Source organism: Lepisosteus platostomus, chromosome 17 (assembly GCF_059453375.1).
Source record: "Lepisosteus platostomus isolate fLepPlt1 chromosome 17, fLepPlt1.hap1, whole genome shotgun sequence".
In the NCBI taxonomy this organism is placed as follows: Eukaryota; Metazoa; Chordata; class Actinopteri; order Semionotiformes; family Lepisosteidae; genus Lepisosteus; species Lepisosteus platostomus.
This window is the reverse complement of record NC_142627.1, coordinates 5826806-5838658: the sequence shown is the minus strand read 5'-3', so window position 1 is coordinate 5838658 and position 11853 is coordinate 5826806. Positions and strand designations below refer to the sequence as shown.

Here is an 11853-nt window from a genome sequence, read left to right as displayed (position 1 = left end):
CTCCCATGGCAGGAGTCCTGGCCTTTAGCTCCAACAGAAGTTGAGCGACTGTAGGCAGAGTTGAGGCATGAGTGGCCTTGATTAAATATTACCCGGAAGTGTACTAACCATTGTACAGGCACTATCTTTGCAAGCTGTTATCTTAAAAAGAAATCCATAATAATATCATGCGAAAGGCCTCAGTTTGGGCAGGAGTCTCAGACTCTTTTAAAGCATCGTGTATTAAACTGCCCCTCCGTTTCCTTACAGTGTCTTCCTGTCCATAGGTTTGCTCTTCGTTTTTCTTTTTCATTCTACACCAAGTGAGGACTTGCAATCCCTTCGCAGAGTGTACCAGGATCACTCGAGGGGAACTGGATCTTTTGTGACAACGCTCCCGGAACGTCTTAGTGTGATCTATTAAATAGCCAGTGCTGCCCACTTGCTCCTGACTTCAGTAGCTTAAAGTGTGGTCTGCAGATCTTAGGGCAACCCGTGTTTGGTATTTCGAGCAGAAAGAAAATATTGAGAGATTAAAAGTGTGCCAGTATATCAGTGGAATTATAGTGTGCTACAAGTTCAATCCTGAGTAATCAATCTGTAAGAAATAATATTGAAACTAGAGGAATGAAAACTCATTTTTGATAAGCACTGGATAGACTTTAATCTGTCAGGCGAGAGATAATCACCCCCCTCATCATGTGACACTCAGGGCTAAACTGAAGAGCTGCAGAGGTTCTGTCTCTGCTAAATGAGAACCAGGCTATGAAACAGCAGCTCTGTAAGTGTGCACCATCTGGAGAAGAGACAAAGCTGAATTCTGCTCAGCAGGTCAAATAGCATGCTAAGTTGGCAGTCATTACATTTTGTCTTGAGAGTACATAAATATTTTTACTTCTCAGGTGGAAATTCCAACCATAACTCTCGATCGCTGGATGTTTGGAAAACGTTGCATACGAAGACATCTGGTAAGTAGCTCTGTGGCTAGATGCGTGGAACACAACACCTAGAATAAAACAGAGCAGGCACAAACACAACACTGTCCAGTAGCCTGGTCTTGTGTATTCTGCAGGGCCCGGCACAGATACTCACAGAGTGACCCAATATATGCAAATGGGTTTCAGGATAGTTCCCCTTCAGCGTCAGACAGGCAACATTTCAGGCTCATCTGACCTGTCAGCACAATTTGATATGCTGATCTTCAGTAAGAAAGACCAGGATTAATTGTCAGGCAAAGGGTTTGTGTTAAGGCTAAGCATGCACAGCAGTAATAGAGGCATCACTCATCTCTCAAGACAATTACAAGAGGCTGGCTGGGGGTGGATAAAGGGGCACTAACTTTGAGAACAGAAGACCAAAACGTCCAGGAGTTCAGATTTCACTTTTGAGAAAAGCATGCTGGCTGGGGCCCCTCTGACATTTTCTGCTTTTTTAAAAAGATTTCTTTCTCCATGTCATAGCGAGAGCCAGCCCACGATTTTTGAAATTTTACTAAAATCATTTGAAAACAGGCAACCCCCCTCCCCATCCGAAAGAGTTGAATCACGTCGCAGAAAGGAAAGTCTTTCTCAGACTAACAGTCAGGCTCTGCCACCCGAGGGTGGGGGTATTTGTGGTGGTGGGAACTGTGACATTTGAGCTCTGCGGAGGAGGAGGAGCTGTGCTCCTGGGGGCGGCTGCTGATTTAGGCTTGTCGAAAAAAAAACAACAAAGAGCTTCCTGGGGCTTCCGTCTCTGTCGACAGTAACCGTCACCTGCAGTCGAGGCGGGAGCTCTTCCCGACGGAGGAAATGTGAGCCGGGCGGCGCAGCCGGCAGTCTGGAGCAAATTGAACGCTTCAACCGCCGGCTTGACCTTAGAGAGGAAGGTGCAAACGCCAACTTTCTTGCACCCCGCCCCTCGCCCTGGAAAATTCATCTCCAGTTCTGTCCTGGGTTTCAACAACAACACAAACAACTAAAATCAAAAAGGCTTGAATGGGGTCTGGGAGTTTCTCATGACGTCACCCACATTTTGCGCCGATAAGTGGTTCTTTCTGGATTCGCCTTGATACGTCCACTCTTCCTCACAGCGCTGCAGTGACAGGAAAGAGCCCTGTGCTGACAGGTGAAACGCCGGCAGATTTGCATAATTCTCTGCCAGGGAAAAGGCACCGGCTACAGATCGACATTAACCAAACAGACACAGGCGAGAGAGTTTGGCTACGATTTTGGATCATCTGCACAATATCGTAGATAATTGCTAATTGCAGTCACACCCCCTCAGGTATTTATAGGAAGATCTGAACTACATAAACCACAAAAGGCATTAATGTTGAGTTAGAATGTAAATGAAAAAATTTCTATATACAGTAGGTCCAAATGTAATCCCATAATTATTTTCTTAACTTTCATAGACGATGGGGCACAGTTGATTCCTACTGATATTTTGCCATGTTTAAAAAGTACTGCAATTCTCTTTTGTTTTTGTAAGTAGGACTGCTCACAGTAACCAAGACATGTTTTCCTCTTTGTAGGTGCGTTTGAATTCACTAAAGCAACAAACACTGCAAAAGAAGCCTGCAGTGAGCCACACACATGGCAGGTGTGTGGTTTTATTGACAGCGACCCTGCCTGAAATAGAGGCATCAGTGATGCTAAGATCAAAGATATTTGACCTCTGGCCATGTGAGCTCAGCAATGGCATCTGTAGGCCTCCCTGGTCCCACAGTGGACTGGAAAATGTCTCCTAAACTCCTCCCACAGGTGGGGGCAGGGCGTTTTCTGTTCTGTTCTGTTAATTGGTGATTTATAAAGTGCCTTTACATAGTGATAAAGAAGAAAAAGCGACAAAAATAATAAAGAGTAAAAAAAAAAATGAAAGCACATACAGGATAAACTGTATGGGCGATCCATAACAATGGAACAGCAACAGAAAAATGCCTGGCCAACAACAATCTGATATTTAGCCCTGGGTACAGTGACTGACGGACAGTGAGTTCAGAGACGTGTGTTTAGTTGTAACCCTGAGTGCTGGAATGCGAGAATGTCAGACTACTGTCAAATCCACTTTGAACAAAAAGCGACACTCATTTGTAGTTTTATTAAGTGTTAAATAGCACTCCTGTGATGCGACTTTACAGACAGCCAAAGTAGAGATTTGAGTGCAGGAGTGAACTGTTGCCAGGGTCTGGTGTGAGCTAGAAGAACTGCAGAGGTTTGGACACATTGCAGCTTACTGAGAAAAGTGTTTCCACACAGCAAAAAGAGTTGCAGAAATCGAGCACTCGATGTGTGAATTGTGTAATTAATGTGTCATTGCAATTAAATAATTGTGTTAAATAATGATGTACTCCCACAATTCTTTCAATGACGGCACTAAAAATCTACAGCTGTTATGAAAACAGGAAGTTGCACAAGTGTATCCTGGTGTGTTATGCAGACTGTAGACTTCTGCTCTAGAATAACCGTTTTATGATACTCGTTAGCATTTCCCTCTCTGTCATCATTTCTGGTAGCTGGCTCTTCCTACGGCAGAAATCTGTGTACAAGGTAATTGTGATTGCACATCTTCACGCAGAGCAAGAGAGGTTTTAACTCGCCTGTGTGGAGTTTGTCTTTCCACGGGTCACAGAAGCGTTGAAACTTTCATTTCAGTTCCAACACACAAGTCTCTCGAGATTTCTGCTTTCCTTCAGTGCAGGGGAGTGTATTCCAGAGCCCGGCCTGTTCAGGTACTCCGCTGCTTGTGAGAAAACCCCAGACGCAGACACCTCGTTGGATCAAGTCTTGAAGAAAGGCATTTCTCTCTTACTGCGCGAGGACCATCACTCGGCACACCGTGTCGGATACTGATACTCCACACGCTGCACTGCACAAAACTCATCTCTCTCGGATACCAGCGGCTTCCTCTGTAACCCTCTGTGCTGGAAAGCCAGAATGTCAGAATACTGTCAAATCCACTTTGAACAGGAAGTTACGCTCATTAGTACCTTAAGTAAGTGCCTAAAACATTCCCGTGATATTTTCACTGGAAGATACAGGTGAACATCTCTTTCAGATGCACTGTTCGCATTTCTCTCCTGATATTTGACTTCTCCCCTCTCGGAGCGTGCCCCCAAGTGATGTGGGATTTATCCACGTGCACCCCAAGCAGTGTGTGTGACTCAGCTTTGCATACTTAGAAAGGTTTCAGATCTGGCTCCATTCTAATGTAGTATCTGTGGATGCCCATCAGACCACAGCTTTACTTTACTTTTCTTGCATTCTCTCTGATGTCAATTCCAGTCTTTTCGTCGAAAATATTGAGCTTTCGGGCAAGTGCAGGTTTATCTCGTTTTCATGTAAGGAAAAATGTGGGCCTGCTGGCTGGAACCAGTCAGTTTTGACCTCCCAGGTCAGGTGTTTTATTCCATCCACAGGTTGTTTGAAAATGTGAAATTCAGCACCCTGCAATATTCAGAGTCTATGGTTGGCCATTCCTGACTTGAATCCATTTAATTCACTAATAGTGAATAGTGAATAGTGAATAGTGAATAGTGAATTGAGCCTGCGTTCAGTTTGATCTGGGGAAGGGACTGAATTAATCGTATAGCACTTATAGTCCAGTCATCGGTATTGATATCACCACTGACGTTGATTTGCCGATTGATTACTGTTGATTAGCAGTTTGATCTGTTTGATTATCTTGTTATTGCTAACTATGATGTTCTTATGTATGTATTACTCTATAAGATATATGAAGCTGACAGCCCACATTCCTCACCAGATCGTCTGGGAAGATGTTACTCAAATCGTCACGAAAGACATATCTCAGACTTGACCGAGGGAATTTGGTAGTGCACCCCAGCACATAGATAAGGGCTGGTAGAGACTGGTTTTGTTAAAAACATCTAGGAGGTGTCCCACCCACTCCAGGTCAAGCAGAGGACACCAAAGTCACTGTCCTTGAGTGCCGGGGAGGGTGCCATAGAAACGTCCTTATTTGGTCATAAGTTCCTGTGATGAAGAAGAGAAGGCTAGAGGGGAAGTATTATGGGGTGGTATATCTGGTAGGGTAGGTGGGATGGCTAAATGATAATTATTGATTGCTCTGTGCAACTTATTAGCTAATTACGATTAGAAAGGTAGAAGTGGGGACTAATTACCCAGCCACACCCACCTGAAAGTGTATTAAATGTGCTCGTGCTTGCTCCTATTCCCTGAGATTACTGGCGTTTGTGGAGCTCCTGTTGTGCACACCGAGAATCAGGATATAAAGGAAGACATTTCTTCACTGCTGTCTCCGGTCTGCCTCACCTTTGGGGATATCCCGGCTGCTAGCCTCCAATCCTAACACTGGCAATGATGGTGAAACTACTTCTACGGGGATGAACGCCCAGCTAAGCCAGCCACCTGCTCTGGGAGAGGCAGAGGAGGAAGAGGCCTGGGAAGAATATCACCAGACGAAACTGAGCAAGCCCATGCCACGAACGACTATTTCTTAACTTTCTGCAAGGCCTTTACTCCACTCCACTCTCCATGTCTCGCTCCTCTCTCTTCAACAGTAAGCTTTAGATTGCATGGTGAGAATAGAGGCCCTGATCACTTCCAGTGAACACTTCTCTTTGAAGAATGGCATGTGGACCCTTTCTTTAACCTGGTTCCTCCTTCCCTAAGTGGTGCTGGTGTATCATAACATAACATGACTTTATTAGTCCTATACAATTTCTTGCATTAGGAATTCGTCTTTTCGCATACCCCAGCTTGCTCTCCATGAGACACACAGACAGGGAGAGAAGCCTGGGGTCAGAGCACAGCGTCAGCCATTGTACAGCACCCCTGGAGCAGCTGGGGTGAAGGGCCTTGCTCAGGGGCCCCACGGAGGAGGATTCCTCTGCCGGCTGCGGGATTTTAACCAGCAACCTTCCAGCCACAGGCGCAGATCCTGAGCCACAGAGCCACTGCTCCGCCCCAAGCTCAGTAGGCGGCGCTGTTCTCTCTGGATTAGAATTTCCAAACCAGTCCCCCAGAAAGGTGATTGGGGTCCCCGAAGACCCCACTGCACCATTCGTAAGAGTAGGAGTGGTCACCCCAGCTTGCACAGGCCTTCCTAAAGTTCCCTCTAAATTCAGTAGTGCAGTGATCTCTCAGTGCTCCGAACGGTCAAGTAGTGGGGCTGTGGTGTGTAATGGTGTCCGCTAGCTTGGTACTAGACTTCAGAAGAGGATAGAGTGGGAAGTGGATCCTGTATTATATGCAAAGGTCTAATTCTTATTCTTGAAACTTCTTTTTAAAACTTCATTTCAGATGTTACAGGTATTTTAACAACCAGCCGCAGCAACTGAGCCCATTAAAGTTCAAAGTTTATTTATCAAATGTACATCAAAACAGCGTACAGCAGTCATTGCTGGCAATGGAAGGTTTTTTTCTGCAAGCTCAGCAGAGGAAATAGAATATAAAGGTTACGATATAAACTTACATAATAAAACAACACAATAAGGATTGAATAAAATAAGAAAAAAATAAAACTCAATATGAATAGAATGACTATGTGTCCAGGTTGTATACAAGGTATTATGTTCTGTTATATTTACTGGTTCTGTGTTATTGACCTCAGACCGAGCATAGAATGAATTTAGCTCATCAGGAAGAAAGGCAGACTGTTGTGTAATGTGGCTGGGTTGACCTTTATAGTCTGTAATGGTGAGTACCCCACGGGTATTACAGCCGTGATCATATGACTCTAATTTAACTCTATAGTTGTATTTAGCTATTTTAATGGCTTTTCTGAGGTCATATCTTAATTATTGATTTAATTAAGTCATTTAGAGCTGCAGTAGAACAGAAACAGACGCCCTTTGGACTGTAGTATTTGGCCACAGTATACACTACTGTAGTTCCGGAACCAGAGACATACTTACACAATAACTGCATTAAATCAGAATCAGGTAGCAGGGAGTAATAATGGTTTATAGCAAGGTGCAGTGCTGGACAGTCCTACACCATGGATATTTTTCTGGAAATGAAAGCTGATTCATTAACATTGTGTCGATGCTCAAGCAGATATATGTAACTTATAAGGAAACAGGCAGGAAAATGTCATGACCCAAACCATAAAACACGTCTCATGAGGGGGAAATGCAGCTAATCTTTTTTCCAATCAGAGATAAATGATCCTGTTTACCTATACTTTTACACAGAGTTTTCCTCTGTACACGATGGATGCAGTGTTAAGCTATAAACCAACTGGTTTCCCAAGAACAGAATAGGCCGAGGATCTTTGATGTACAACAGCAGAGAGACTGCACAATGCCACCCATCTATACTGCAGATTACTGTATGTATATATCAAGTGAAACACACAGTACACCATGGATGGAACGGAATTTGAATATACCCCATGATATTCAATCCTTTACGGCCTCTGGTAGTTCTGAAACAGGGCCCAGGATGGTTTATTTTTCCCAGAAATACTTCTAAGCAGACTGCAGGCATGTTCTCAGCCCACACTCCCACTCTCTCCACAAAAATAAACATGATGAAATGATGGGATTCATCTAAACGAGTAAGAATAATACCCTGGTCCTTTCTTTACTGGCACTGGAATTTCTACAATCCCTGTCTTACAAAAATCCACTTATGGGAGACATTCTTCTCCTTAAATGACACTCAGGTACTTCCTTCTGGCCGTTCCTCTTGTTAACATGAGAAAAGATCTACTTCCAGTTACGAGATCTTGCCCAGACGCAGGGAAATGTCCTAATATTCCAAATGAGTTCTAGAACTGAGCCCCTGGAAACCACCACAGTTCTAGAATTCACTGGACTGTGCCATTAAAGAAGAGAGAGAAAAAACCCTGCTGAAAAGTCTACAGAAATTGCCTTGGGATTATTTTTAAAGTCATCTCTCAAAATAGTTCATAAAAGACAAAAGGAAATGTTACAGCAATAGCTACGCTCCAGTCCTTAGAGATCCTTATCAGAAACGACATTTTGAAAGAGCAAAACTGAAAGCCGGTCACATGGAGACCTGACACGAAACTCAAGGAAGAGAAAACACACGTCATTTGCATGCTGGTATTCGAACGTGTTGCCTTCTCAGCAATCTAAACCTTGCACTGACTCATTCTAGGAAAGTTACCTGCTGGACAGCTCCAGTAAATCTGAAGCTTGGTAAAAAAAAAAAACTTATATCAATTAGGATTCGTCGGTTTTAGGCAGTTCTTTTTCTGCCCGAATATGCCCCGTAAATTTTGACAGAAGGGGTTGTCCCTCGAAAATGACACACTGCTGAAGGAGACACAACTCTTTCCCCTTTATGAGCATTTGAATGTGTTTGTGAGAAGTAGCTTCCCGCAACCGAGATGCCCTAGTAACAGGCATTTTGTCGTTAATTTTTCATAATCTTGATAAGCTGTGTGGCAGCGTGTTTATATTATTAACATCGTTCTGACACTAAGCCCCTTGTTTTCCCTGTGGGCAAGCAGTGTGCAAGCAGCCCACACAGTGAATGAAAGAAACGGGCAGTCTGCCCACATGAAAACTAAAGCCCTTTAGTCATAACACACTATGAATTTCTATGTAATTTTTTTTTCTTGAGAAAAAATGTATAATTAACTGTCTCCATGTGGTATTATGCAACTTAGTAGATTTATCTTGTTTTAGAATATTATTTTGTATGCAGTACGTAAGGCATCATATATTATGTTTGTAACCTTGTATAACCATATCAACCAAATTAATTAATGACACCACAGTGAAGACATGAGTGGCAATATAATCTTTCTAATTCCCAGCTGAGGAGTTCTCATGGGCACCACCACTCATGATCCCTTCTGGTTCGGCCACACCTTCTTCCTTATTCCAAAGGAAGTGAGGGTATCTTGTCTTAGCAGGAAGGGCTTCTGAGCAGAAAGTGTGCTGTACATGTGTAACTAGGGCCCGCAGGAGAGACAGCAGAGTGTGACGTACACGAGACGCAGGCAGCTCTCCAGCGCACAGCGCCGGCCTGAACCAGCCTGTACACGACATTCTGTTCTAGCGCAGAAAAACGCAATCGTCACACCCATAATGACAGAACAAACACTTGGTCGCTAGGCCCTTCAGGTGCTGAGCCAGTATCAGTTTTCTCGGTGGTGTCCGAGGTCTGGGTCCTGCTTTAACTAGATCAGATAATTCGTTTTGGTGGAATGAACAAGGAGAGTTAAATGACATTACGTGTGGTGGAAATGCTAAGAACTTAATACCATTTAACTCTCCTTGTTCATACCACCACAAGGAATTATCTGATCTAGTTAAAGCAGGACCCAGACCTCGGACACCACCGTGAAGACTGATACTGGCTCAGCACCTGAAGGGCCTAGCGACCAAGTGTTTGTTCTGTCATTATAGGTGTGACAGTTGCATTTGCCCAAAAGTACTAGATTTTTACAACTTTTTTTGTTCCATCTGAGCTCTTTTTCACTTCTACCATGTGTCACCGTCCTCACCCCTCCTCTAGAGGGCGCTCCTACCTTTTTCGTTGTGTTTCCAGTTTTATTTCTCCCAGCTGTGTCTTATCCCCTTTTCCCTATTCAAGCCCGGCGTCTCCGTAGTTCTGGGCTCAGCTTTGGAAGACGGACGTCTGAAGGCCCGCCAATCCACTGGGCTCAAGAGCAGTCCAAGGGCAGGGCCTTATTCCCAGACGTCCTGACCTACTGAGTCCGGGGCTCGGAGCGCCTTGTCTCGTCATGCTTTTAACTATCCATATTCCTAGTTCCCTTTTCCCTGTGCTCGTCTCGGATGGATCTCCCTGGACCTTGGACTGCGCCCTGATTCCCCCCACTGGACTTCCTGTTGGACTGGTTCGCCTGCGCTCCCCCCATGCACCAGATCACCACTGTGTTTCTACCCGCCCTGATCCTGCTGTCTCTTCCCTGATGCCCAACTCCAGTCACTTCCAGATTATCCTTCTCGCATAGGGGCTTTAACAACGCAACAGCCGGGTCAGACTCCCGTGACACCACGCCTGTTAGAATATGTGCACTCAGGTCATGATGTCCATCCATGAATGTATTTCAGTACAAGCAATGTATGATCAGTATGAAGTGCTGTCATGGGCCATAGGCAGATGAACAGCTTTTGTACAGAAATGAAGATCCCACTTGTGTGTCGTGTGGCTAAAGATGTAGAAGGTAGCTGTGCAGGTGGCCAAAGGCTACATTCCCATGGCTTTTAAGCAACAGCAGTGGTGTTTAGTGTTCTGGAATCCAGGCCAAGAAATTGTGGACTCAAATCCCAGGTGATAAACTGCTGTCCTACACTTGAGTAAGAAACTCCACTCAGAATCACCTCCATAAAAGGCCCTGCTCTATAAATGGAACTCCAGGGCATCACTGCACATGCGAATTAGATCGTCACCGAGTTACGCGATTAAGTAAAGGGTTAAATACAAAAATGCATGGCCTGTGCCTTTTCTAATTCACGCTGTAGGAAATGTCAGCAACAACCTGCTCCTCGTCTCTTTAAACGATATCTGATATAACACTGCCGATCGGTCGACATGCTGACTGCAGTGAAGCAGTACGGTGGAGTGGATTCGAGAAGCCAGCTGCTGATCGGCCGCTGGACTGTGTCTCTCCAGGACTGCAACTGTAGATCGCACGAAAGAGGCAAAGCCGTCAGGCTGTCTTCTCAATCACAGTGCGCGGCTCTAAGATGTCTTCCAGTGGTGGGGGAACGGTGGGGCATTTCTGCTGCAGCTCTTCTCACTGGTTCAGTTGAGCTTTCTGTTTTTTTTTTTATTTTTCGATATTTATTGTTCTCTTGGGGGTAATGGTGCCCCCTTGCTGTGCCCCCAAAAGTTCTGGAATTATATTCCCAAGGATATCAGGAAACAGCTTCCCTGACTGCATTGAAATCTAGACTCCAATCTAGGTTTCACTTAGTGTCCGTGTCTACTCCATTTTCTGACTTGTGCTATATAAAAAGGTGCCATATAAAACAAATTTGTTATTATGATGATGATGTAAGGGTCTAGTGAGTGTGACAGAGTGGTGCTGAGAGTTTCTTTTTAGAAAGGATGTGCGAAGAGTTCTTATCTAGAGTTAACAAGTGTTGACCCGGAAGGAAAAAGCAAGAAGCAGAAAACACAGATGCCCTTCATTACAAATGCTATAGTGCCACCTAGTGGTGTTTACACGTGCTCTACTGCCACCTAGTGGTTTTTAACTAGTACAGCATCGTTCAGTGCGCATTTTCCCAACACGTTCAGCTGTTTTCAGAATTCCCCCCACTCTCACATAGACAGGTTTCAAGAACACAGTCTCTTCTCTTCACTCCAGTCTTAAACCAAGGGGGGCAAATAGGAACACATGATAAAACTACTCGGGCCAAAAGGAAAAATGCCAAAATGGGACGGAATACTTCCGGATCAGCAATTAAACAAGGACCAGGGTGCACAAAGGGGAATGAAGAATTTGAATAAAAAGCACTTCGGTGCACGAAGGGTTGTAGGTGAGTGGAACGAGCTGCCCAGCTGCTAGAACTGATTCCTTCAGATCTTTCAGGAAGCAGCTGGAGGGGATACTCAGATGAATTAGTCACAAGTGAACAGGCAAACAACATGGGATAGATGGACTCGTCTCATTTGTAGATTTCCCCTACATTCTCATTGCTATTTTGCAACACTAAACTCATGAGCATGACGCCCCCCGGTGCCTGTAGCACGTTCCCCCGATGACGCACTGTTCCCAGTGTTTCTGGTGACCGCTGCTTGGGCTGGGCACACGTGCCCCGTCCTCACAGTGCCGTGTAACGACATTTGCTGCACAGTGCAGTTCTCATGGGGTTACTGTTCTGAGTGTCATGCGCAGCTAAATAACACCCCCCCTCAGGACGATTGTATTTCTATGTCGGTATAGGTATGGTTCATGTAA

General features: G+C 44.7%; 1 long non-coding RNA gene across 3 annotated transcripts; it reads left to right on the top strand.

The window, feature by feature from the left end:
• The first annotated feature begins 723 nt into the window (after positions 1–723).
• LOC148645980 (uncharacterized) lies at positions 724–3318 on the top strand. Of its 3 annotated transcripts, XR_015928007.1 has the most exons (4): positions 724–760; positions 882–947; positions 1724–2244; positions 2495–3318. It is a non-coding gene; the product is annotated as an uncharacterized LOC148645980 (long non-coding RNA). The 3 variants fall into 3 exon arrangements; XR_015928006.1 differs by lacking the exon at positions 724–760 and having other exon boundaries at positions 793–947; XR_015928005.1 differs by lacking the exons at positions 724–760; positions 882–947 and having other exon boundaries at positions 988–2244.
• The last annotated feature ends 8535 nt before the right edge of the window (positions 3319–11853 follow it).